The sequence below is a fragment of the Dermacentor albipictus genome, chromosome 1 (assembly GCF_038994185.2).
Source record: "Dermacentor albipictus isolate Rhodes 1998 colony chromosome 1, USDA_Dalb.pri_finalv2, whole genome shotgun sequence".
NCBI lineage: Eukaryota > Metazoa > Arthropoda > Arachnida > Ixodida > Ixodidae > Dermacentor > Dermacentor albipictus.
In genome coordinates this window covers 164816044-164841815 of record NC_091821.1, presented here as the reverse complement: position 1 = coordinate 164841815, position 25772 = coordinate 164816044, and the positions used below count along the sequence as shown (strand labels likewise).

At 48.3% G+C, this 25772-nt stretch overlaps 1 protein-coding gene across 5 annotated transcripts in view; it reads left to right on the top strand.

Annotated features, from left to right (window-relative positions):
- The window catches only part of LOC135911403 (CD109 antigen-like), a 130056-nt gene that overhangs the window by 14130 nt on the left and 90154 nt on the right, over positions 1-25772 (top strand). Inside the window, exon 1 of one of the 5 annotated variants that reach the window (XM_065443692.1) lies at positions 2379-2551. The exons of 3 other annotated variants lie outside the window; for them this stretch is intronic. The gene's annotated coding sequence lies outside the window, so the exon portion shown is untranslated. Of the gene's footprint in view, positions 1-2378; positions 2552-23471; positions 23923-25772 lie in introns of those variants that run through there. One more of the 5 variants, XM_065443682.1, reaches the window with a different exon arrangement.

The following is a 25772-nucleotide window of genomic DNA, read 5'->3' as shown; positions in this document are numbered from 1 at the left end:
GGAGGAAAGCGTGGAGGGAGCGTGCCGTGCGCGCCGTCTTCCATCGCGCGCAAGTCACCGGGGCTCGGGGAGGGAGGGGGGTTCGTTCGGCTCCAGCGGCGGCTGCGCGATTCACGACGGGGACAGAATGCGCCGAGTGCTGATAGACTCGCGCGCGATGTGTTCTCGCCGCTTAGACGTTAAAGCGAAAGGCAGCACCAAGTTCCATTCGCCCGCTGTTGCTGCCGCGCTTCCTGACTCCAGCGTTTTGACAGCGTGTGTGAGCGGTCATCGAGTGAGATGTGTTATGTTGGCTTGCGTGCGCGTGACACCATGCTTGTGAATTTAGTTTGTAAGCAAATGCTTACAAATTTATACGGCGGAATACATCGGACTGCAATTATTTCCGACTGAATAACCGCTATTCGTCCAGCAACGCCACGTATGGTTCATCGTGAGGGCCCCCTTGCCCCTACAAAAAAAGAAAGATGGAATAGACGCTCCTATAAATGATTACCTCCGGTCCTTAAAGTTAACTCCCCAATCGTCCAATGTTGTCGATATGTTCAAATGTTCAATCTATATATAGCGTTTCACCGCCAGCTTTCTACTGTAGTCTACCTTACAAAACCTTCGCACGCGATCGGGCCTTTAGCCGATTTGTGCTTTCAGATGTGCCAACCGTATACTACAGCAAGAGCCAAACGATGAGCAAGTAGATGGGATCCCGCTCTTGTCTGTTAACATGTTTTGTATTTCAGACAACTGAGAGGTTGGACTGGCGCTCCTTTGTTATCGGTGCTTCAGCGAGGGTGGTACAAATGGTGGGACTTGCGAACGGAACGGGTGGCACAAACCCGTTTCCCAGCTTATGGCTGCTGTCGCAGTATAAGAAAAATAACATTGCGTTCGGTCATTTGCAAATAAGCGTCTTTCGCAATCCTACTTGTTCGATGGCGTATACGTAATCTCGGGTCGTCGCGGTAGGTGGATACTGACCTCCTTGTCAATTGTGACCCGAAAACGCCAAATTCCGTCGGACTGTCGGCAATCATCGGGCCACGGCAGTTTTCTCCGTAGCGTCGTTGTGGGCTTTGTTCGCGTGCGTATGTCATCACAGCTGCCCGTACGTGTGTAGTTGTGCACGAAACAGCCTTCTTATATGCGTTTATACCTCGCGAAAGCGGTCTATAGCTCTGGTCGCGTGAACGAAAGAGAGATAGAGAGAAAAAAAAAGGGGGGGGGGGAATGTCGACAAGGAATGAAAAGCGGCCGCTGGTATTTCTCGTGGTGCACTGGAGGGTGTCCGATTATTCTATGGTCCTGCGGCATTTCTTTTCTCCCCTTCGTCCGGTAGCTCGCTTGCTTTTCAGAGCGTGCCGGCAGGCTACCGCCGCTGTGCCCTCAGACCGCGTGTGTCCTGAACAGCTCGCTTGCCTCCCCGGCTTTCCGTACTTGCCCTCTGTGTGTAGCAGTGCTGCAGGTTCCCTCCTAGATCCCTTAGCCCTGGTCGCCTTGTCGAAAAGGATTTAAAGCTGCTGCCCGCGCAAAACTCGCCCCACAAACCGAAGGCGGAAAGCGGGGTGCACTGCAAAGGAGAACACAAAAGCGACCTCAGTTTTGCGTTGTCCTGCTCATTTTCCAATGTGCCCCATTAACACGCCGCGGGCCTCGGGCTCTCTTTTCATCGCGGGCGACGGATATCTTGCAGTGTGGCGACTGTGTAACCTTTATTTGCTGGACATGGCTTCCGTTCCCACATGTCTTTGAATACAGGAAGAAACGTGTGGCCGGAGAAATTACCTGCTTGTTTTCCTGAACATGAGGAATTAATGATCTCAGTGTGAACGAATGCCGCGTAAGTCGCATACTGCAACACGTCTCCCGACTCATTTGCTCTGGAGTTCACTGCACCTTGTCACACAGCGTGTCCAAGCGGCACATCACGGGCACCACAATCGAAACATCGTCATTGTCCACTGAAGAAAATGAAAACGAACGTATGGTACGGTGCAGTATATTAAGATTTATTTTTCTTTTTTGCATAGCACAGGCAGCCAAACCATTCGTCCACGTAGAGTTGCATTTCGTGTGTTGCTGGTTTTACTGGCACAGAGATAGGACAGGACACTGTGACTGCCTGTTTGTGCGTCTGTTTGTCGTCTGGGCGTGCTGTGATATGGCGCGACCCTGTATAGCTTGTCCCGTCGCCGACAGTTGTGTCTGCGGTCGTCGCTGATCCGGGTCCTCGAGCGGTTGACCTCTCGGGGTCTGGGAGAGGGCGCGCTCCTTCCTTGTCGAGTAGGTGTCGACGCGTCGCTACGGCGGCTCGGGCCGCCGCTGTCACGCTCGGCCGGTGCTGTACTGGGGGAGGTGGGGGGAGGGGGACGACGCCAGTCTCGGTGAGCCTAACCCGGCGCCCGTCACGGTGCTGGAGACAGCGCTTCGTATCATGCTCACAAAGGAACCGCGCGCGCGCCCGCGATCGTCGCCGCGCCTTGGATATTCTGGCTCGCCTTCGTTTTCTCAGCGTCGCTTCCCCATTTGTGGCGAGGGGAGCCAGAAGACGCAGGTGATCCTTTGTTCTTTACTTCCCTGTGGCCTTGCATGGTTGCTTGCGCGGCTAAAGCTATTAACTAATTCTAAAGCGTGAGGGAAGGTTGAACCCCGCAAGGTAGTCGCATCAGAAGAAAAAAACAGAACAGGCTGAGAACTGATAAGACTTTTGCTTCTCTCTGTGCCAGAAGCGTACAACCTTTGTCAAATATGTACGGTCTACCCCTTGCTGAGTAATACTTGTTGGGGGGCTAGTTGGTGCATGTTTCCAGAAGAGGGTTATAGTGTTTGTCCTTATATTCATTCGCATACGCGGTGAATAAACAGTTGGAAGTTGCGCCTGTCCCGTCTCGCTTGCTGTGTGTTGTGTTTTTTCGGCGCTATAACCCTCTTCTGGAAATCTACTCCTTGCCTTCACCATATATCCTGTTCTGCTGTGTGGTGCTGTCCCCCTGGTGCGCTTGAGACTTTCGACCTCTGGACAGTGCGTACGGGAGTTACATTAATTCCCAAGGGCGATGGAACTTATGACATACCACAGGATCTCCTGTAGTCAGCTTTATGGGGGCGAAATGCGAAAACGCTGGTGTACTTAGATTTCGGTGCACGTTAACCCCAGGTCGTCCAAATTTCCGGAGTCCCTCACTACGGCGTGCGTCATAATGAGATCGTGGTCTTGGCACGCAAAACCTCATAATTTAAATTTTTTCTAATTTTGTAGTCAGCCTTGAGGTAGCAGGCAACGTAGCCCGTGCACTTTCGACGAAGACTGTACCTGACTAACCTTTGGCAGTTTTATTTTTTCCTTGCTCTTTTCTGTGAACCTGTATACATTCTTCTGGCTTTTCGCAAAGCGAGCGGTCGCTCACAACGAATTGAACGTCACTCCTGCGGGCAGTCCTTCCGAGAAACTTTGCACATACGGAGTAAGCGTAAGGTCTACTCGAGTTGCATCTTTGTGCGTAAGGCAGTGCGTACTGTGCACTGCCTGCGCGCGTGGCATCCGCGCAGCCCTTGAAACGCTCCAGCATTCTCGGCTTGTGCTCCCCACGCGAGGCAGGACGCTCTTCTCCAGACCTGAGAGAAGATGATGGGGGGGGGGGGGGGGGGGTCTCGCTGATGTGCGCGCCGGGTCGGCCATGCGTGCAGCGCCGACAATGGAAACGGCGCGCGCGCTCCTTGGGCGCCTTCTCCCATCTCCTTAGCCGCGGGGTCACGGTCAGTGTCCCTCCGCTAAATGGGGACATATACGCAGCACGCGCGCCGGCAGGCCCGGTGTTGCTCGGCCATGTCTGCAGGATTGTTTCCACGAAGGGCGGTCACCGCGTCTGCAGAGAAAGCGCCCCCCAGCACTCCCCGACTGCTACGGGACTCGGAAAACAGCGCGTGACGCATTCGTGCCGAGCAGTGACTTTCCCGTCTGAAGAGAGAGAAAGAGAAAAAAAAACCTGCTTTTTTCGCATATGTCTGTGCTCCCGCTCTATTACGTCGTTGTCGGTTTGAGACGTGATTGCATTGGCCGAAGAAAATGCTCGCCTCCGTCGGCATTTTATTCGACTTGGGTGTGGGGTAAAAGGATTGCACCCGATGGACAGCCCTCGCCAGAGGGGCGCGAATAAGCAGCTGCCGCTTAGCCACGAGGATCAAGTGCGATTTCAATCCCGACCGGCTGGCTGGCGACAGTCGCACACCATGACTTGTTCCTGAGTGGGGCGTTGCTGCTGCACGTTCAGTGTTGCGTACAGCTCAAGACGCGTCTATATAAAACGGTGACTGTCATTTCCAGACAGTTAAAAACTTTTGAGTACTGTTACTAAGTCGCGTCATTGTTTCATTGAGCTAATAAAAAAGAATAAAATTTGCGAGCCGCAGTAGGTTCCGGCGTTTCTTCTGCGTATGGGATTACAGTAAGCGACAATACCTATTGCGATCGTCTTTTATCTGGTCTTGCCTCTAAATTGAACGAACCGCTGTTATATGTAGCGCTGCCCAAAGTTTGGCTCTCATACCCTGGCCAATCTCGCCATTTTACTTTGAGTTTCTGGAGCTCGCGTCATATAACCCTCAAAGTTGAATGAACACTTAACGAAAATATTAGGTTGGGATTTGTGCATCTCACGTCTACGATCGCAAAAAGGCCGGCGTTCGGCGTGGGCTTGGTATGCTGGAAATAACGTAAGAGCGAAAGACTGGCTGCCGGCTCCCGCCGTAAAGTTCCACACCAATTCTCCGTGACCTTAACTCAGCTTAGACCTGATTACTTCCTGGAATCCCTCTCAGTCAGTTCGTTCACGCAAAGGGACTGCTCGTTAGCGGAGAAAATGAAGATCAAACTACTATATTAAATTTCTCGCCCGAATGGCGGCGCCGATGTCATAGTATTTGTTGTCATAGTGTTGACATAGCGATGTCAACTATAGCGTTTCACATTTCCGAACAGTTGAGTCCATGTTACGCCGGAAACACTGGACAGCATCGTGTTGCTATTGCCGACACTGTTGTGTAGTGCGACAGGATGTTTGGAAACGCAGATACTGACCGACTCGATGGCAATTTGAAAAAATACGCCGACGATTACGATACTCCCTAATGCGAAATTTGAGCGCAGCTCTATACGTGTTTTCATTTCGCGATTGGCTGCCGCGGACACTCTTGTCTCGTGCAGCACGTTGCAAACGGAGCGAAGTATGGCGCGACTGCCTCGCTAATCGGGAGATGGTGAGAGGCAGCACATGGGTGACGCGCGGGTGCGATTCGCAGCAGCCGCCGCTGACAGACCTCCGCTCATGCAGCGCTTTGTTTCCGTATACGGTATCAGCGTCATCGGTGAACAGACGGCGCGCGCTACTCTGGCGCCATCTCGTAACCATCGTCGCCGCAGGGGCCCGTCTTGCGCGGCACTACGCTTTTCATCTCACGCTTTCGCCATACTCTCCTCCTCCGCTTTCCGCCTCATGGTTCTGCTGCACCATCCTTCTCCGCGTACCTCCTTGCGTTCTCTTCGCTATCGCCGACTTTCATCACCGCTTGCGCTCCGTGTTCGCTCTTTCATCCTTCGCTGTGCTTGTTCGCTCGGTTACGCCGGCGCAGACGCTCGCCGCAGGAACGGGCGCCTGAGAGCTGCGGTCTAAAACGTTACGGCCGAATGTTAGGAAGCGTTTTATGGAATAGGCCCCAACGGTAACACTAAACTCTGAACTCCGCTACTTGGTGGCTGTGATGCTGAGTCGCGGCAAGCCAGCGAAGTGTTATTACCGAAGAAGTCCAACGTGGAGACGAAGCAAACAAGCAATATACAGTTTAGAATAGCGTTTCCAACCAAACGTAAACTCTTTACGTACGTAAAGAAATAGCGTCGTCCCTACTGTGCATGTTCCGAATGTTGCTGGGTTTCTGTGGTTTACGTGCGCTATGGTAACGTGCGTTATTTGGCGAGTTTAACCAATGCGTCCTTTAAAGGGCCCTTCACCAGGCCACATAGAAAATTCCGGTTATACGCTGGAATTTGTTACGTCACGCTCTAGGGAGCGTTCTACCGCAAGAATTGTTCAAATTGGTTCATTAATAGCCGAGGTAGAAATATTGCAGTGTCGCGAACCCATGATTTCAGGAGGCGAGCGGCACCGCCAATACAATAACTTCGATATTGTATGAGACGCTCAAAGAACTTACAAAAGCAAGCGAAATGAACCACGTAATTGCATTTCAGTGGATTCCTGGGCACTGCGATATTCCTGGTAATACTGCAGCGGACGCAGCTGCGAATCGAGCGCACAATAACGCAGAGAGAGAGAGAGAGAGAGAGAGAGACAAAAGGGAAGGAAAGACAGGGAGGTTAGCCAGTGTAAATACCGGCTGGCTACCCTGTGCTGGGGAAAGGGGTAAAGGGAATAAAAGGAGAAGGAAGAGAGAAGAAAAAAAACGAGAAAAAAATGCACACAGTAATGCGATGTTACGCGCAACAATAGTCAAAGGCGTTCGCACAATTCACATGTCCTTAAGAACTTGAGCAAAGCCCTTAAGGCCTTGAGTGCCGAAACCCGTCTGGACCAGTGTCCTAGAACTTTCTCTTCTGTGAAGGGGCGATTGTCCAGTTTTTCGAGCATGGTCACGAGCACTTTTCTTTGCACATTGTAACGTGGACAGTCACAGAGGAGGTGCGCGATCGTCTCTTCGCAGCCGCAGGTGTCGCAAGCAGGGCTGTCGGCCATTCCAATGCGGAAGGAATAGGAGTTCATGAATGCCACGCCGAGCCATAGGCGGCACAGAAGTGTTGCTTCCGCTCGGAGAGACAACCAATCTTCCCCTATTGCGTAGTGAAGTCCGTCTGATCCTGAGACAGATTTCTTGTCGTCTCAGCAAAACTACCTGGTTTGACCAGCAATCTAAAAACTCGGAGTTATACTCTAAACACCCATGTATAAACTTATCAATGCCGGAAACTCTAAGAGACAACAGAAAATTTGAAACTTTCGTACACCGGCTGCGTCTTGTTACTGCATTTACGAAACACTTCTTGTACAGAATAAAACGTGTCTCTAGTCCGCAGTGTTCTTGTGGCCATCCAGACGAAGATGTGCATCATCTTCTTCTCGAGTGCTCGAAATACGATACACAAAGAACAGTACTGCAAGCTAATTTGTTTATATTAGACAGAAGACCATTCACTCTAAAAAAGATACTTGGCCCATGGCCAACTGCGGGCCTTCAAAAAAGAGCGCTTCTTGCTCTGAAAAAGTTTTTGGAGGACACCAACATTTTGGGAAAATATTAAGTATTGGATGATCCGAATACGCTAAATGAGTTACATAAACATTGTTCGTGGTTCATAGTTGGTTTATGTGGTGATCGCAACTTTTACGCAATATGCATAATTCTGTCCTGTACTTGGAGTGTATTACAAGTGTTGTGTGCTTTGGCTGTTCAAAACATCGGACTTTATATATGCGTACGTGGACTGAACTAATGCACAGAACTTTGCAACTCAAGTACTGTTGGACTGTATATCTTTTATTGATCAGGTGTTCTACTGAGTGTTATATTTAGTGTCGCTATTCTCCCTTTTTGCGCAAATTTGTTTCGTCTGCCAAGTGACAAGGAGTAGCCGGTGCCACCACATAAAGGCGCCAACCTCTCCTAACATTCACTTCAATAAAAAAAAAAAAACTTTCTCCACTTGCCCCGTCTAGCCTCCTCAAGCAAAATTCCTTCCCTGCGTTCTTTCATACCGGAGCTCGACGATCGTGTGACGCACACGTCACAGGCCCCGCCTCCCCCCCCCCTTTTTTTTTTTTTGCTGTGTGGCCCACTTCCGCTGACGGTGTCGCGAGCGAGCTGTTCCGTTTCTCTTTTAGTAAAGCAATGAATGGGGGCTAGTTGGTGGGCGTTCATGACAACACTAAGCGCTATATTGTCATGAGCGTTTCTCTTGTTTCGCGCAGGCGTGGTCGAACATGGCGGCACCCATGGCTATGGTGGCTAGCATATCCGTGGCTCTCGCTTCACCGTCAATTCTCATTATGGCTACGCTTTCTCTCGTTGATCGCCAGTAACTATTCAAATGAGCTTTGGCTTCCTCTAAACTCACCTGAAACGCTAGTTATGAGCGCATAGCGCATCCAGTTTCTGTGATCGTTCGCCGATTCCGGCGTCCGTATGCCAGACGATGCGTCCGTATAGCAATAACATAATGGTTGCTAATGTATTGTCTTGGCTTGTATACGTTTGTCACGAGTCACGAGACGGCGCCCTGTCTTCATTGTGTTTGTGTTGTCGTACGTTAATTTAAAGTCTTGAAGGGACGCACGTGCACCATAACGTGCCGTAAATGTGCTTTCGTTTAACGTACGTAAGGCGACAAACGCTATTATACAGCATTAATTATTTCACATTAGCGCGTCCTCTATAGGCGCATGCAGTTCGTGCCGCTCGGCACGAACTTGCGCTAGCTAAGCTCGTCGTAAGTTCGGGCTGTACGTGTTACTTGAATATGTGCTCCATTCCGCTTTGCACGGATATACGATCTTAAGTCGTGGCGCTGTACGGACTCGAAGCAATGCGGCGACAGTGTCGTGCTCTGTATGCTGTGCGCCTTGCGTGTTTCCGCAGCTTCTTGCGCAACGTTTCTGTGGCGGCTTTTTCCGTTGTCGTTGGGGGCGTTCTTTTTTAAAGCGCGAGGCATGAGGAGATAGGCGCCCTCCCAGCGGGATCTGCGGTGCGCAGCGTCTATCGGGGAACGACCTGGCCTTCTTACGCATATAGCGGAAGCGCGCTGGGAAATGTTCCAGAGTTGGTATACGTGGGAACAGGTTTCTGGCGCGGTCCTTGCTGTGGGAATCTCGCAAGCTTTCGCAACATGCATCTGACCGTCTCTCCGCGCCCCTCGTTCGGCGAGCGTTCTTTATCGGAAGCACTTTCATCGGCCTGACAGTGACGGAGTCCGTCGTCCTGGGCGAATATTGTTACGTCGAACACAGACGTTCTTATGCAGAGTTCGATCGTTAAGGTGCGGCATCGGTGACCACTCTCGACGCGCCCAGATTTTTCCCCTTTTAGAGCCATCTTCATCCACGACGGGCTGTATGGCCTCCAGGATCCGCGGTGCATTGTTCCCTTCCCAGTGCTGCCCCGACTTGAGATGTCACGGAAGAGTCCGAACCGGGGACATTGACGAGGGCTATTAAATCTTTCTTTTCATTGTCCTTGACGTGGTTACTTTTCACTGTCTGTTTTTCTTTATTCATTGCTTCGTTTAATTTTGAATGCAGAAGGTTGCTGACTGTCAAGCTCGTCGAATGCGCTTTCGTGCTATCCTTGTCGAGTCACTGACCAGTGTTGGCGCGTCCGCTGTACAACGCACGCAAACACCTCTGCTGTCGTGGCCCAAGTGCGTTCTATTACTGTCTGCTTTAATCTGCAACTGTATGGGCGGCACCGCCGGACGATGATGCGTCAGGAATACGTCGGAGTGACGTCCCGTGCATTTGCCACTGAAGAATAATAAGTTTCGCCTTACTGTCGTAACGGTTACTGTAGCCTTGGACAGACATGCTCGACATGAATAACCGGTGCCTCCAGCGGTCGCGAACTAGATACGTACATTAAACGCCATCAGCGTTCTTACGCGTGGCAAAGGCAATGCAAAAGAGGTTGGTAAATAGAACACCAGCAGTTAAAGTAACCAGAACATGCTAGCGTGTCTGAGCTCGGTCCTATCTTTCTCTCCTTCTCATCTCTGCCCCTTCCGCAGTGTACTGTATCTAACCGGGTTCAGTCCTGCTTAACCTCCTTGCCTTTGCTTATGCCTCTCTGACTTTATTAAAAAGCTTTAAAGCTTTTTAATGAAGATGAGACGAAGCAGAACAAAGAAAGCACTTATTCGCCTGGAAGAGCCAGTTGTTTGCTGCTTCGGTTGCTCGGCGGTTGTCGCGCTCGCCTGGCTCGGCGTGCCTGTGGGCCGTGCACGCCGAGCGCGTACCGGGCACGGTCGGTCGATCTCCTGTAACTTCCCATTGACGAAGAATACAAGCGTGACCTTAACGGAGCCCACGGTTAACCGGTCTGAGGTCACGGCGCGCATGTTCTTTCCGAGTTCCTTACACGTGCAGCAGCCATTCGATGTGGCTGCCGCTTCCGCGTTTTCCGCGCCCTGCAGCAGCGTGCGTGCACGTGGTGGGAAGCAGCCGCGGCGTGCTCGCGCGCGCCCCAGACCGGTTGGGTCGATCACGGGGCTCGCAGGCGACGGACAGGGTCTGTTCGCTGACGTGTGTCGCCGTGATGACGGACAAGGTGAAATTCGTGCCGGACATTGGCCTCGTCGATGCGAGCAAGGCCACGCGCTCTTCGCTGTCCCCTGCGAGACATCGCGAGCCTCTTTGGAGGGGGACGTTTCAAGGACATGGGTCCTAGGACGTTGTTGTTGTTAATTTACTTGAGCAATACTGAGGACATTGGATTTCTTCAGACCAAGCAGGAGAGACATTAAACGGCGCAGGTAACGCTTAAAAAAAAAAATGCGGCAAAGAAAACACAACACTGATGCAGAAAAAAAAGAAACCCAGAAAAATGCTGCCAATATCACCTCAAACAAATTTTTTAGAAGATCGCCTACGGCAGATAGCACAATTCTAGTCCTTGAGCTGGACTGCTCGAAGAGGCGGACTTTACTTGCACAAGCTATCGTAACTAAATAATCGACAAATTAAAAATGGACTAAGTAATCTTAACTAGTTACTCAATGAAATTTATGGTGATTTGCCAATTGTAACCGGTGAGTTTGCAACACATTCACTTGGAAATGGGTCTGAGGATGACGCCAGTTTGGATACACATTCCCAAATTATACGACTAAATGCATTGGTGTACGTCTTTTTTAATTCTATCCTGTGGTGTGCAAAAGGCGCCTTAACAGAAAAGTAAGCGAAACAGTTCATTTTATCGCAAGTTCGACGGCACTATCACATGAAATGGCGCTAGTTTCAATATTTGTTCCATGTGAAGATGCCTTGAGAACTCACTGGCTTTGATGTATAAATTAGTGTGTGCGGTAAAGTACTTAGTTACAAATTAGTGGAATTTTGCTAATTAGCCGACTGTGTAATGATATTTCTTGCGGTATTAATTAATGTCTGCCCGCTTAAGCATTCCAGTTCAAAGATTGCAATTGCACTTTTTGGCGCAGGTGGTTTCTCAACGTTCTGCTTATTTTAAAAGAAGCTGAATAAATAAACAAATAGATAAAAAGTAATGCTCCGTGGCACTGTACCGCATGTTTCAGCAATGACTGTCTCAGATTGTATATTGTTAGATAGGTGCCATTAATTAGCATCGCTAAAATTATCCGCGCGCAACCGTTCAGTGCGCTGGTGCGCGTCGACCATGCTACCGGACCCGCCAGACAGGCTGGCTATCCCACCCTCGTGTGTCGCGCGCGGAGCTTTTGTCCCCCCCCCCCCCCTCCTTGTTTGACGCTTCCCCAAAGTGCACCTGGAGACGGGCACGGTTCGAGGTGCTTCACGTTAGTTCCGAGAAAAGCTGCTTTGCAGCACTGGAAGGTCGTTCAAGGACGACCAGGCGAGGAGCCAACGCCGGACGGATGCGGCCATCCGAGGATAGAGCCCAGGGAGTGTCCCCATTGGCCGAACATGACGCCACTTGCACGGGCGCTACGATTGGATGAAAATGACGACACCTGTACGGGCTCGCCGATTGGCTGAAAATCACGTGACCCAGACGGACTGAAGGGTTTATAAGCCAGAGAACCAGCGGAAAGGGAGAGACGTTCTTGCCACGGGCCGCTGCGTACTATTTGCTGCCGGCTGTCGATGAACTTCTATTGTTATTTTACCTGTTTCTAATCCTATACATAATGTAAATAAACCTTCATTTCTCAAAGTCCCCCTCAATGTCGGCGAACTCCTGCATTCAACGGCAAGATCTAATGATATGTAAAATAAAGGGAAATCGAGAGAAAATGATAATTTACCGCCCAAGCTTCATTTCACTGGCGGACATCGAAATTTGCGCTATTATAGCCAATACGATTATTAACGTTAACTCAGTTTTAGAATAATGTCTAATATGAATGTCAGTTTTAGAATAAGGTCTGCAGGTGTTCAATCCTTGTGCTATTGCTGGAGAAATAAGTACTGAATGATCTGGAGCGAGAAATGCTTTGATGTTCCAGTACTGTTAGCTCCGGATAATGTTTCCACACTTTGGGAAAATGCAATACCGAAAAATGTTAACGGAAACAACAATGCATGTCACTGCACATAGAGCTCCTATTTCTCAAAACTGGCGCTAGGCGCGAATGTACTTGTAAACGTTTATGCTTTTAGTAGTGGCTGACTTCAATTCTTCAATGTCACCATGCCACCAAAAGTCAATAATTTGAAAATTAATTAGGGAAATTCAGTTTCTTAATTCTTGTACCAGCGATCTGTCGGCGACCCCTGGCTAACATCTATCTCGAACCCCTGACCAACATTGCTTACCGGCTGGCAGTTGCTGTCGTGTTATATGACACAAAGGGGCGCATTATTTTTGCGTATGCAACTTGCACATCTACCTGTGATCCGCGTTAGTGTAAGCGGCAGTGAAAAGACGTTTGGGCCACGTACACTGTCGTCAAGCAGACACAAACTCCCTTGGTGACATCACTACAGACACACTTATTCTCGTGCGTGTCATGCTAAAGCCTTTGTGAGTTTTGGCGTAAATACTTCCTGTTCATCGCGGACAGAAAGTTGGAACACTTGCTGTCCAATTTGAGGACTATTCAGCCGTCCAACGTGTAGCGCTCTCGCGACCACAATTTCTTCACCACCGTGTTCGGTGGTGAAGCGATGAGAGTATGACAGCAAAATTTGGCGTCAATTCCGGTCTGTCTTTGATCGAAGCGTCCTGTCCCGTTAACCACATGGTAGGCGAGGCGCAGATCTTCGAGTATCTCGTGTTTCGTATGTAATCGAATTGAAACAAATTCTGAAGATCGAACACACATGTTGAAATCTCTGTGAAGCGAAGCGTTAGTAAAGCCGTTCATTAGATGCTTTACAACTAACGGTGATGCGTAGAATTATATTTACTTTCATATCATATGCGATGAGCAATCTCATGGAAGGTTTTTGTTTATTATACGCAAAGGTCGCAACTTTATTGTCATGCAATTTTTATGTTTACGCACTGCATCGTTCACAAGCTGTGCCGAAACGCAAACTCCAATTCAGGCCCCCATGCACAATGTGAGACGTATACGCAATGATGCCACAAGGACGAAGGCGATGTATGATGCGTGTTGAGAAAAGAATGGCGATGACAGGTGTATGCACAGAAAGGCACGACACGTATCACGCAAAATTTAGTGATTCTGTACTTCTTGTGTTACACTGGGGCATACCCGTTCTGGAGGTACGCCCATACTTGGTGGATAAACAAAAGAAAGAAAAAAGTTAATTAAAAAATCCGGTAAATTCACCATTTCATTAACAGGTCGGTGTGCTTTAGAGATGCTTGTGAGCCGGCATTATATGTTCAGGTTTTATTGTAGAAAGTTAGCGTAATAATTAATATCATTATTATCGTCATACTTGTCAGCATACAAGGGTTGTATAAAAGCCACTTCGCTGGTAGTTTCAAATAACCTTCGCATATATATTTACATATACATCCTCTGACATAGTGGCCAACGCAACAGCACCCAGCACTGTGGCAGCCAGACGAAACCTCGGAAGGCAGGCAAAGTAAGCTTCGCTTTAAAACGAAAATTAAATTATGGGTTTTTCCTATTCCGAAGCTATACACTGCCTGTGAGAGACGCCGTAGTGATGGCTCCGGATTAATTTATAACACCTGAGGTTCATTAACATGCACCAAAAGCCTGGAAATCGAGCGTTTTTGTATTCCGCCCCTAAACGGAACGCGGCCGTCGCGATCGGACATGGAACCCGCTACCTTGTGCTCAGCATCGGAACGCTTTAGCCACTGAGCCACCACGGCAGGTGCGTGTCTAATAATAATCATCATCCTATTTTATGTCCACTGTAGTACGAAAGGCTGAAGTTAGGAACAAGATCAGAACCAACCCTCTCCCCAGAAACATGCATCCAGAATATAATGTCGAAAGGAGAAAGGCAAGAGCTAAAGCACTCTTGCAGGAAATAGAGCAGCAGAACCAACTGGCAGCTATAGTTGATGATGCCTGGGTGAAAGGTAAAGAAGCATATACGACCATTGTATCAAATTATCAAGGGAAGGTGCAAGACGCTCTCACTATTTTTACCAAGGACCCCATAGTGGCGGAATAAGCGGCAATTGCTCTAGCCATCAGGAGTAATAAGTGGGCCGGCATTTACAGTGATTCGAAATCCGCTGTAAAGTGTTTTGATAAAGGCTACGTAGCTGGAGTTGCAGCTAACCTTTTTGAAAACATTGGTGTTATGAGAACTGAAATCCGATGGTTTCCTGCGCATATGGGGAAAGTGGACGAGACTCGAGTAAACCTCAATGAGGTTTCTCATGACTTGGCACGAGGAATTGCTAACCGTGTCAGTCACAACCGAGCCGTTCACCATCAGGCCAGGGAACCTAGAAATCATTTAATAACATAAAATGACGTTACCAAACATTACTATTTAGGACGCAGACAATTCCCATTGCCACATTAAAAACTGAACAGGGCTCAGGCAGTCTCACTGCGCTTATTGCAAACGGGTACATATCCCATACCGTACACCATTAACAAAATATATCCAGAGAGGGAGATTAAGATGGACTGCAACGATTGTAATGGCATCATTGGAATCAGACATATGCTGGCGGGGTGTCCCGCGACTCTCCCCAACCTCGTTGAAGAATGGGCACAGTGGGAGAAAAGGATTCAAAGCCCATTGTTTCAGGACCAACTAAGGACAATCCAGAGGGCTCATGATGTCGCTGAAAGGCTTGGCCTGACAGTGCCAACGTGGGAGCGGCCCGCCTTGGCTTAAGAAGTCGAGCCTCCGGACCTCATTACAATAAAAGTTTTCACGCTCACACACACACGAAGGCCTCTCCCTGCGATCTCCAATTAACACTGTATTGCGCCAACTGATTCTAACTAGCGCCTGCAAGTTTCTTAATTTCATCACTTCTTCCTTCCTCGACTGCGCTTCACTTCTCTTGGCACCCATTCTGTAACCCTTATGGTCCGCCGCTTATCTAACCTACGCATTACATGACCTGCCCAGCTCCATTTTTTTCTCTTAATATCAATTAGAATATCGGCTATCCCCGTTTACTCTCTGATCCATACCACTCTCTTTCTGTCTCTTAACGTTACGCCTAACGTATTCGTTCCATCGCTCTTTGCGCGGTCCTTAACTTGTTCTCGAGCTTCTTTCTCAACCTCGCAAGTTTCTTCCCCATATGGCAGCACCGGTAGAATGCATGAAGTTGTCAGCCGTAGTAGGTATATTTCATCAAACTCAAACCTGTGCTCATGAGCACAGGCTTTCTTGTTAATGATAGTGGTAAGCTTCCAGTCAGGATTTTCTTCTGATGATCAGGGTCGCTTGTGAGAAATTGACCTAGGTAAACGTACTTCTTCACCGACCGTACAGGTTGACTGACGGTCCTGAATTCTTGTTCTCTTGCCTGGCTATTCATCATTATCTTTGTCTCCTGCATAATAATATTCAACCTCACTCTTACGTTCTCTTTGTTAAGGTCCTCTATCATTTGTTGCAACTCGTCTGCAGTGTTGCTGAATAGAACAGTGTCATCGACAAATCGAAGGTTGCCGAGATATTCGCCGTCGATCGTTACTCCTAAGCCTTCTTTAGTTTAATAGCTTGAATACTTCCTCCAAGCACGCAGTGAACAGCATTGGAGAGATTGTGTCTCCTTGTCTGACCCCTTTCTTTATAGGTATCTTCCTGCTTTTCTTGTGTAGAATTAAGGTGTCTGTGGAATCTCTGTAGATATTTTCCAAGGTATTTATGTAAGTGGTCTGTACTCCTTGATTACGTAATGCCTCTATGACTGCTGGTATTTCTACTATATCAGATGTCTTTTCATAATCTATGAAAGCCATATAGATAGGTTTATTGTACTCTGCGGATTTCTCGATTACCTGATTGCAATGGATGTGATCCATTGTAATGTATCCCTTCCTGAAACCAGCCTGTTCCCTTGGTTGACTAAAGTCCGGTATTGCCCTTATTCTATTCGAGATTATTTTGTTGAATATTTTATATAATACTGGGAGTAAGCTAATGGGCCTATAGTTTTTCAATTCTATAACGTCTCTGCTTTTGTGGATTAGTATAATGTTTGCATTCTTCCAGTTTTCTGGGATCCGTGCAATCAATAGACACTTCGTATAGAGAGCCGCCAGTTTTCCAAGTATTATGTCTCCTCCATCTTTGATTAACTCGACTGTTATTCCATCTTCTCCTGCCGCTCTTCCCCGTTTCATGTCTTGCGAGGCCCTTCTGACCTCATCGCTAGTTATAGGAGGAGTCTGCAACCTGTTCATTTCTGCTTCGAATGGAGGTATCGTGGCTCCTCTGGGTGCTGTACAGGTATAGAATTCTTCCGCTGCTTTTACTATACCTTCGAGATTGCTGATATTACCCTGCTTATATTTCAGTGCACACATCTTGGCTTGTCCTATGCCAAGTTTTCTTCTCACTGATTTCATGTTGCGCCCATCTTTTACTGCTTCCTCGGTCTTCCTTACGTTATAATTTCGAATATCTCTTATCTTCTCCTTGTTGGTCAATTTTGACAGTTCCGCGAATTCTATGTTACCTCTTGAGTTGGACACTTTCATTCTTTGTCGTTTTTTATTAGGTCCTTTGTTATTTGGGAGAGGTTACCTACTGGTCGCCTTGGTGCCTTACCTCCCACTTGAATTGCTGTCTCTAAAGATAGCCTAGTTACGGTTTCATTCATTACCTCTATGTAATCTTCATCTCTATGTTCTAAAGCTGCATATTTGTTCGCAAGTACCAGCCTGAATTGGTCTACTTTTACCCTTATTGCGTCTCGGTGGCCTGTTTATTCTTGACCAATTTTATTCTTTTTCTCTTCGAATTGAGATGAATACTAGACCTCACTAACCTACACCCGCCGTGGTTGCTCAGTGGCTATGGTGTTGGGCTGCTGAGCACGAGGTCGTGGGATCGAATCCCGGCCACGGCGGCCGCATTTCGATGGAGGCGAAATGCGAAAACACCCGTGTACTTAGATTTAGGTGCACGTTAAAGAACCCCAGGTGGTAGAAATTTCCGGAGTCCCCCACTACGGTGTGCCTCATAATCAGAAAGTGGTTTTGGCACGTAAAACCCCATAATTTAATTTGTTTTCCACTAACCTAAGATCACTGCACTTCACTCTACTTAACGCTTCTACATCCACCGTTATGGTGGGATCGGCAGAAAGTATGGAATCTATTCATATTTCAGCGGATGCATCAGTGCCTATATAGTTCGGAATCAGTAGAGCGGCAACAACACGATCGTATTTGCGGTGCATTTACCGCATGGCTTTGCCGCAGCTATTTCACGCCACACGACGACCGCAGTTTGATCAGTGCTGAATGACATTACCTATCGCTTAAAGCGGTAACGAGCGTTCGTATCGGCCGTCATTGCAGCATGGGAATTGCCTGGCGACGATAGTAACTTTTATTACCATCACAATTGAAACTGGGCGGCAACAAGTAGCCTGCTAGCTTACTTGAGCTAATCGTTTTTTTTCCTTTTATCGCAGTCTGGCATCTTTCCTGTCTCCTTGATCTACTCCGTCTTCACGAAAACCTGTCTCTATATTCGACAGTTATCTATAGTTTTAACGATCCCAGCTTTATCGATCTCTTCCCTGCTTTTTTTTCTTCTTCTTCACGAATACTCTAAACGTCCCTTGCTTAGCTCTACTGCTGACCGATTAATGCTTACATCCGCTTTGTATCCCAGCCGTGCTTCAGGTGGGCGTTAGCTACAGTGCTTGCTGGGTGAATATCTTGGCATCCCATTACGATGTGCTGAGTCCTATTCGGACGTTGCCTGCAAACTCAGACACCTACCTCCTGCTTTTGCAAATATTTGTTCCAGTATGTTTATCCTCACGCAGCTAAGTCGTACCTCAAATAGCAAAGCACTGTCCTTTGTGTCGACGTCAATTAGAGGAAACGATACCGCACGGAAAATATGTCGGACACGTTGCAGCCGGGCTGTGACAGTAATACTGCAGACTTTGCAGACATGTTTTCAATATTATGACTGCGCGTGTGCGAGGGCTGCCGCAGCAGGCGGACTTATTTTCGTCTTCGGTCGCCTGCTCGCGACGTTGCCGGGGTCTTTGTGTGCTCTTCGTATAGAAACCCACTCTGGTCTGCTGTCTCATTCGGGCCGCGTTGTTCAGGGTGCCGGCGAGAGCGTGTATTATATGCCTCGTTTGCCTGCTATACTGCACAGGCTGGTTCAAGGCTTTCATTCCAATTAGGGCATCTCGATGTCTGCTTTCGTTCGCTCCGCTTGACGAGTTCGCTTTGAGCTGCGCATCGGACCCGTGCGTGCGTGACGTGTTCCACTTTCGATGTCGTTATAGAGGACGCGTCCGTACGCTCCCGTGTTCCGTTCCCCCTTGTTACTCTTCCCGGTCTCCTCCTTGATTTCGACAATCTGCGTAACGTTATATATATATATATATATATATATATATATATATATATATATATATATATATATATATATATATATATATATATATATATATATATATATATATATATATATACGCTTTTAACCGGCCATTTCGACGAAGACAGGTTAATGTCTCGAAACTGTCGACATACTACATCTGAAGTTTTTAGTTTATGACAGCACCTCCATTCTGCCATCTTTTTCGAATTACAACTGGCCCATTGATCTTCTACCTTCTCAAACATATACAGGGTGTCCCAACTAACATTAACCCGAGTTTAAAGATATGCAAATGCCACGTAGCTGGACAGAACAAAGGTAATGTTTGCCGTCGCTTGGAGATACCCAAACTACATTTATTTCATTCCACCTAATTAGATAATTAGGCTTAATTATTTATCAACTTCTCAAATATTATAATTAGATGAAAAGTATCAATGAGAAAATTGTAGAGCGACATGAAAACTCCCGACACAGCTTTCTGTTGCTCAATACGCGCTAAGTAAAGGTGCTTTTCTGAGCGTGAAAGAAGCCCTCGAGTACGCGCAAAATTGCCGCGCGTCTGGCCGCTCGAGGCAGTTTGCGTGTATTCGCGGGCTTCTTTCACGCACTAAAAACACTTTCATGTACCATTTTACCATTTGGATCTGCACATTCAAAGATTGTAAAAAGAGGGATTGCAATGCATTGTTTCCGCAATGCACTCGAAAGAAGCTGTCACCACGCTATTAAAAGTAGCTTTGACGCTCAATTCCAACATTTAGAAGCCGCAGGGTTCCCTCCGCCACTTTTGAAAGCGGTGGCTGAATCGCTGCTTCAGAGGCTAAAGAAGGAACGTACGAAGCTGGTAGATGGCGGGGCTGCTGAACGTAGAAAACTTGAACTTATGCCGTATGTGCATAAAGTGAGCCACAATATCAAGAAGGTTGCCGCCAAGCAGGGAGTAAGTGTTGTGTTTTCTGCCCCTTGTAAGCTTTCGGGTCTGTGCTCGCGCATTCCTCGAGGCAGGGCAAGGAACCACGTTTGCACAACGCAGCATGAAAACCGTTTCACGGCATGTGCTGCAGGGGTTGTCTATAAGTTCCCTCTCACATGCGAAAGATTTTACATAGGCCAAACCGGTCGATGTATTAATGACCGCCTGCGGGAGCACCACTCCTCCCTGGGGTCAGATAACGGTGCAAACTTGCCTCGCCATTGCAATGAATGTGGTTGTTATCCTTTGTTCAGCAATGTAACCATTCTTGGTAGGGGCAAAGGCAAAGAAGAGCGAGAAATCCTGGAAGCGTACTACATCAGTTTATTAGGTGATGACTGCGTTAGTAGGACCTCGGTGCGCTTACTTGAAGAAGAATTTGCATTTCTAGGTCGGTCACGATAAAAGCGATTCTTGTATTTTCATGCTGTGTGATTGGCGATGATGCGGTTGCGCATGCTCTGCTGGCCTTGCTGGGACTACACCGATTCTAATAAAGCTCAGTTGATATTCCAGTCGTTGTGGTGTGAACCTCTCCTCTTGTCCTTTGTGTTTTTTGACTGGTTTTTTTCAAGTATGTACCAACTGGCCCAGATTTCAACCCTTCTCCCCTCAAAAGCATTGCAGAAACTGCAGCGCTTCCTTTTCTACTAACGTGCAAGTCCAGAGGGGACGTAGATAGAACTGTAGAGGAGGGAGAAGAGGCGCTTCCCATAGGTTTCTTGAGAAGGCGAGGAATCCCTACCACTATACGACAGCGGTTGCGGCGAAACTGAATTGCGTAAGTTCAAGGTACGGTACAGTACGTACCTGCTATTTCTGAAACATGAACACCATGCAAATTTATCAAGCGGATAAATTACGCAGGGCGTGCAGAAGCAGAGCCGCATTAATTAAAGTGCACCGAAGGGTCTAGGCGACACTACGGAACCGGTCGACCGTCAAATCAACACTTCTGTGCCCGCCGCGTTAGGTCGCGGATTTGATCCCGACCGTGGCAGCCACATTTCGACGGGTGCGAAATAGGAAACGCATGTGCACTTGAGAGTTTCAGACACGTTAAAGAACATCATGTTACATTATCGTGTCAGAATTAATCCGGAGTCCGCCACTACGGCTTCCCTCATAATCAGATTGTGGTTTGGCATGTACAGAACCATAATCCAATTTAAGTATAATAAAATATGGCGCACAACAACGCCTCAAGCAAACACCTCTCCCTGTGTGTTCTGTGTACTACGCAGACAAACAGCAGTGGTGCACGAAAGGTAATGTTTAACATCTACTCACCACTCTCGTGTGCGACTAAATCGTGAAGAAATTAAGCTTTCGCCATCGACATCACCGCTAATTATCGTCGATAAAAGCAACCAGCACAGAAAGCTTCGCTTGCATAGATTCCCGCTGTGCATGAGATCTGCATAATTTTTTTTTTTAAATGTCAGCTCTAAAAACGATTTCCTTGACTGTCCTTTCCAGTTTCTAGTGTACAAGCAACATTTCTGACTGAGCCTGGTGAGCAGTAGTTGTCTCACTTTGTGATGACTTCGTCTGCTGAAAGACATCATTTCTTTCGCCTTACGCGGCGCACATAGTCGTTGCGAAAGTGTTTCTTTTGATGTTCGAGCGATGTGAGGTTGTCGTTGTGCTTTTGTGTATAATAATGAAATGGAAATCTTAAGGTTGACACGTTGTGCATGTGTAGATTGGCGTTTTCGTATTTTTTTTTTTACGTTCCTGTGTGTGTATACGCACACCAGCCTTGTTTCTTCATCTCAATTCCTTGTGCATTGAGGATAAATCACTCGTACGCCCATGATGTTGACTGTATTCGTTCGCGTTCTATGCGAGTTTCGCAATATACGCCGCACACGCTGTAGCCTCCATAGAGAGCTACAATACAGCAAGAGCTGCTGCTGTTATTGCTTTTTTTTTGCATGTGCGTGTAAGCACTCCCGAGGCGCTGCACACGTGCGCCCTTAGGTATTTCTCGAGAACCGTCGCCTGCCTGAACGATCAAGTTTCCTTGTTTTGACTAGACGTGTTCTCTCGTATCTAATTTTCGTTTCCCTCGTTCATGTCGTCGACCCAAACTTGGTAATCGGTGTAACGCACAAGGAATGATGTCCTTGTCGGAACAAGTCGTTGCGAAAGTGTTTGTTTCGAGGTTACCGCGCGAAACGCATCGGTGATTGCGGATGGAAGGGACGGAAAAAGAAAACGCGCGAGTAGGTACTTGGGGCGTTTCCCACCGCGCGCGCTTCCGGCATCTGACTACACGCATACCTTCGCTGCCTCATTGCATGTTGTTGACGTCTCAAGGGGCAGATGGTCGAGCTTTTCTTCTTTCCTTTCTTTTTTCGTCCGAGGCGTCCCACCTTTACAGTTCATCTCGATCGTCCTTTATGCTGTGGTGTCATTTCAATACACCTTTATGCTTTGTGCAATCCTTGGATGACAGGATTTACACACTAAACAAGCGCCTAGATGGGCGTCTTTGGCTTGTCCTCTAGTGCATTCACTTTTGTGCACGTTTCTGCTCCCATTGAATGGGAAGTACAATAAAACTAACGGAACTCGATATTCACCTGGAATTCCGTTACCTTTTTTTCCATCTTTTTCACCTTCTAGTACTCTTCGAGCGTAACTACCGGATTCCTTCTGTGTAAGCGGTTCCTCGTCTCGGAGCTGGAAGGAAGACGCGGGCTTTCACCGGCGACCTAGATACGAGTTACCGCTTTACGTGTTCTTTCTGGCGCTGCGTGCGCCCTGGGGCGTCGCATCCTGTGTGTTCCCTGGCTTTAGCGAGTTTGCGTCAGGTTGTCCCTCGCTTCGCTTTTATTTTTTTGGCTGCACTTTTCCTTTCAAGAAGGGTGCGGACCGTGACGTCAGGTGCTTGCTGCCGCTTGTTTTCCTCGTTTCCCAATGCGTCGTTTCATGGCATAGAAGCCGAGAGCCCGTTTGCGGCCTCCAGAGACCGCGGATGATGCGCGGTGAACGGCGAGGCGCCGTCTTGGTTGCGGAGTGGGCTTTGGCTCGTAGCCGTGGACTTCCTGAACCAGCTTTTTCGCCCTGATGGAGCGTAGTATGATCTGCCGAGGAATTAGAAATATACAAATAAAAGTCCAGTCCGTATGCAAAGTATCACGGCGGTTAATGTAACGCTCATGTGCAGAAATTAACAGCTGGGAACCACGAATGATGTGTTTTTATTTCGTTTTCTTTGTTGCTGTGCTTGTTGTCTGCGTTCTTCGTATTTTCACTCTTTCATCTTTCGACCGTTGCCCTACACTTTGCACACAGGTTCCGTCATATGTCAAAAACGACCTCGGAAGTGTTTTTCCACGTATGTATATCTGGAGCGAAATTTCACTCGGCGTGCTAAAGCGGTGCTTCCTTGACGCATTTCTGGCAAAACGTTTTCCTTGTAATGCCGTCAGGCCGTGTTTTTAGGACCGCACTCTGACTGGTCGTCGTAGTCCTCGGAAAGCCGGCAACCGTCGTTTTTGCAGCGTGACAACGCGGCACGGCATTCATCGCACTTGCGGCGTCCAACTTCACTCCGTCGTATTCGGAGCATTGTCTTTCATCTCGTGCGCGTAGGCCGATTCGTCGCTCGTGAGTCACTGTGGCGCCGTCGCTTTAGCTTGACTCACTGATCGGTCAGCGATTGCGCCTTTCTGCTAGTTGTCGCCCGCGCATTCGCCAAGAGCGCGCCGCCGCCTTATCTTCAGTCCGAAGGCGGGAAATACCTTGCAATACGAACGAGAACGGTGCGAAGTTGTGGCCGTGTGACGTCTTTGGCGCAGGGGCCGCCCATTGGGCGACGCTGTTCAGTCTTGTTCTCGGGGGATCCCCGTTTTGGGACGGAGCAGCGTTGGGGGGCCTGTTCTTTCCGTTCCAGCGCCGCTCTCCCGCCTCCTCGCCCTCCGTCCTCGTCCTCTCCGTCGTGACGTTGTTTAGCGCGTACGCCGGGGCACGTATCGCGTGTTTTGACGGCACGCCGCCAATCGCTTCGAGCTTGTTTCAGAAGTGAGGTGCGCGCGTCTGCCGGCAGCGACCGTGGTTGGGTGCGCGCCGGAGAGCGTGGAAGAACGTCCGAGAAGCCTACGCGATCGCTCGGGCAGAGTGCATGCTTTGTGGGGAGGCCGTCCGCCAGTGGAGTTTGTTGCCAGCCGTCGTCGAGAGCACCTAGAGGGATACCCTGTCCTGGCCCTCGTTGCGGTGAGCCTGAGGCACGGTGCCTCGATCTTTATTGACACTTGCCTACCTGGTGCCTTTTGGGAGGGCTACATGTGCTCCCTGTTATTGCGCCGTGCTAACGACTTTAGAGCAGCAGCTGGGCAAATCGCCATTAGCGGTAAAGGTCCGGACAGCGAAACAAAACTAAAATGTCAAAGGCAATCGTTAGATGCTTGTCTTTTTGTTGTTCAGTTTCACGCTTTTCGGTTCTCGCTGTCACTGCGCTTCAACGCTGCTTGCCTACGCGAGTCGGTGTTCTACCTGCCGTTACTCTTTGATCTTGCTTCTCGCTCAACATTTCTGCGCCGATAAATCTTGTTGTTGGGCGAGTTGGTTCATACTGTGAGGGAATGTAGTGCGCGAAGTTCAACACAAGGACGTAGTAAAAGACACTGACAAGCGTTCGTTGTTGTTAACTACATTTTGCGCATTGCGCACATTTGACACAGGCTGCACGTGTCATTGTTTCATTGATAAGAACCTTTAGGATGTGCACTTAAAGAAAACAACGCTAATCGAAGTTTGATCAAGCCGTTAGCATGGGTTTTACGCATTTCGTCAGCTATGTTTTCTTGGACCTCAGTTCATCTTGTGGCCAGTAGTGGTCTGTAGACCACCCATTCGGTATGCAAGGGTAGTTTAGGATATGCCGTTCACGTTTGCAAAATAGCGGGAGCACAAATAAACCAGGACAAAGGAGGAGCAGGACAGATGCTTCGCGTATCATCGCCTTGACAACAATCCGTTCGCGTAGTGCGATGCAGAGCGTATCACAGCGAGTTATTTTCACCAAGAAATTCTTCAGCGTAAGTGTAAGGACCTTAATACGGAGGTAACATTGTTTAGGAGTTGAAGAAAAAAAAGGAAATGTCTTGTTACCCATGGCCGTAACAACCGATTTCGAGGGGGGTTCGCCATATAATTATAAAGCAGCCAGCCATTTGATACACGGTGTAAACTGGGCGAGTTCACTGGGCGACACAGGCGCTTATCCAGTGTGTATCAGCGCCAGTCCTGTGTATTTCTGTCTTGTTGTGCCCGTTTTTTTTTTTTTTCGCTGCTTTTATCATGGAGATACAGGGTGCGCGCCGATTGCACTGCAGTATCGATCACTTGCGTTGTTTGCTAACAATAGCTCGGTAATAAAGATGGTTTGCATTAACGTCATCGTGGCCGCCATCTTGGTTATACTAGGACGTCGAGAAGCTGCGTAAACAAGAAACGTGACAGCACGACAGGCGCGTCTTGCGCCGAGCGAGAAATCTATACATAAGTGATAACCGGGGAAAGAAAGGTCAGTGTTAAACAGCGTACGCGTGATATGGTGCATTGACTTCATCGGGGCCGGCATATTTGGGTACTGCGCGGTGAGGAACTGCGTTCGTGACGTTACGTGATAACTACCTATACACTCGTTCGCTACGCGTGGTATAATGACATACACGCTGAACAGGTCAGCACGTGGTCTTAGTTTCACTAGATCAAGAAAAGGCATTCAATCGCCTTGAACAGCTACATGTTTAGTGTGCTGATCTCGTTCGGCTTTTCGTCAAATTTTATTTCACTTATTAGGACTGCCTATTCAAATATCCTATGTACATTGTTCCTTGATGGTCGTGAAAGTGCACCATTTCCCGTTATTCGTGGTGTTTGTCGAGGTTGCCCTCTATCCCCAGTACTCTTTGTGCTCAGCCTTGAGCCATTTCTGCACTCGGTAGTGAGAGACACCCTTACGTATGCGGTCTCCCACTGCCTGTTAGCGGTGTTGTGAAGGTGACAGCCTTCGCCAGTGGCATCACATTATATCAGGAATGAAGATAGCTTATCCTGTA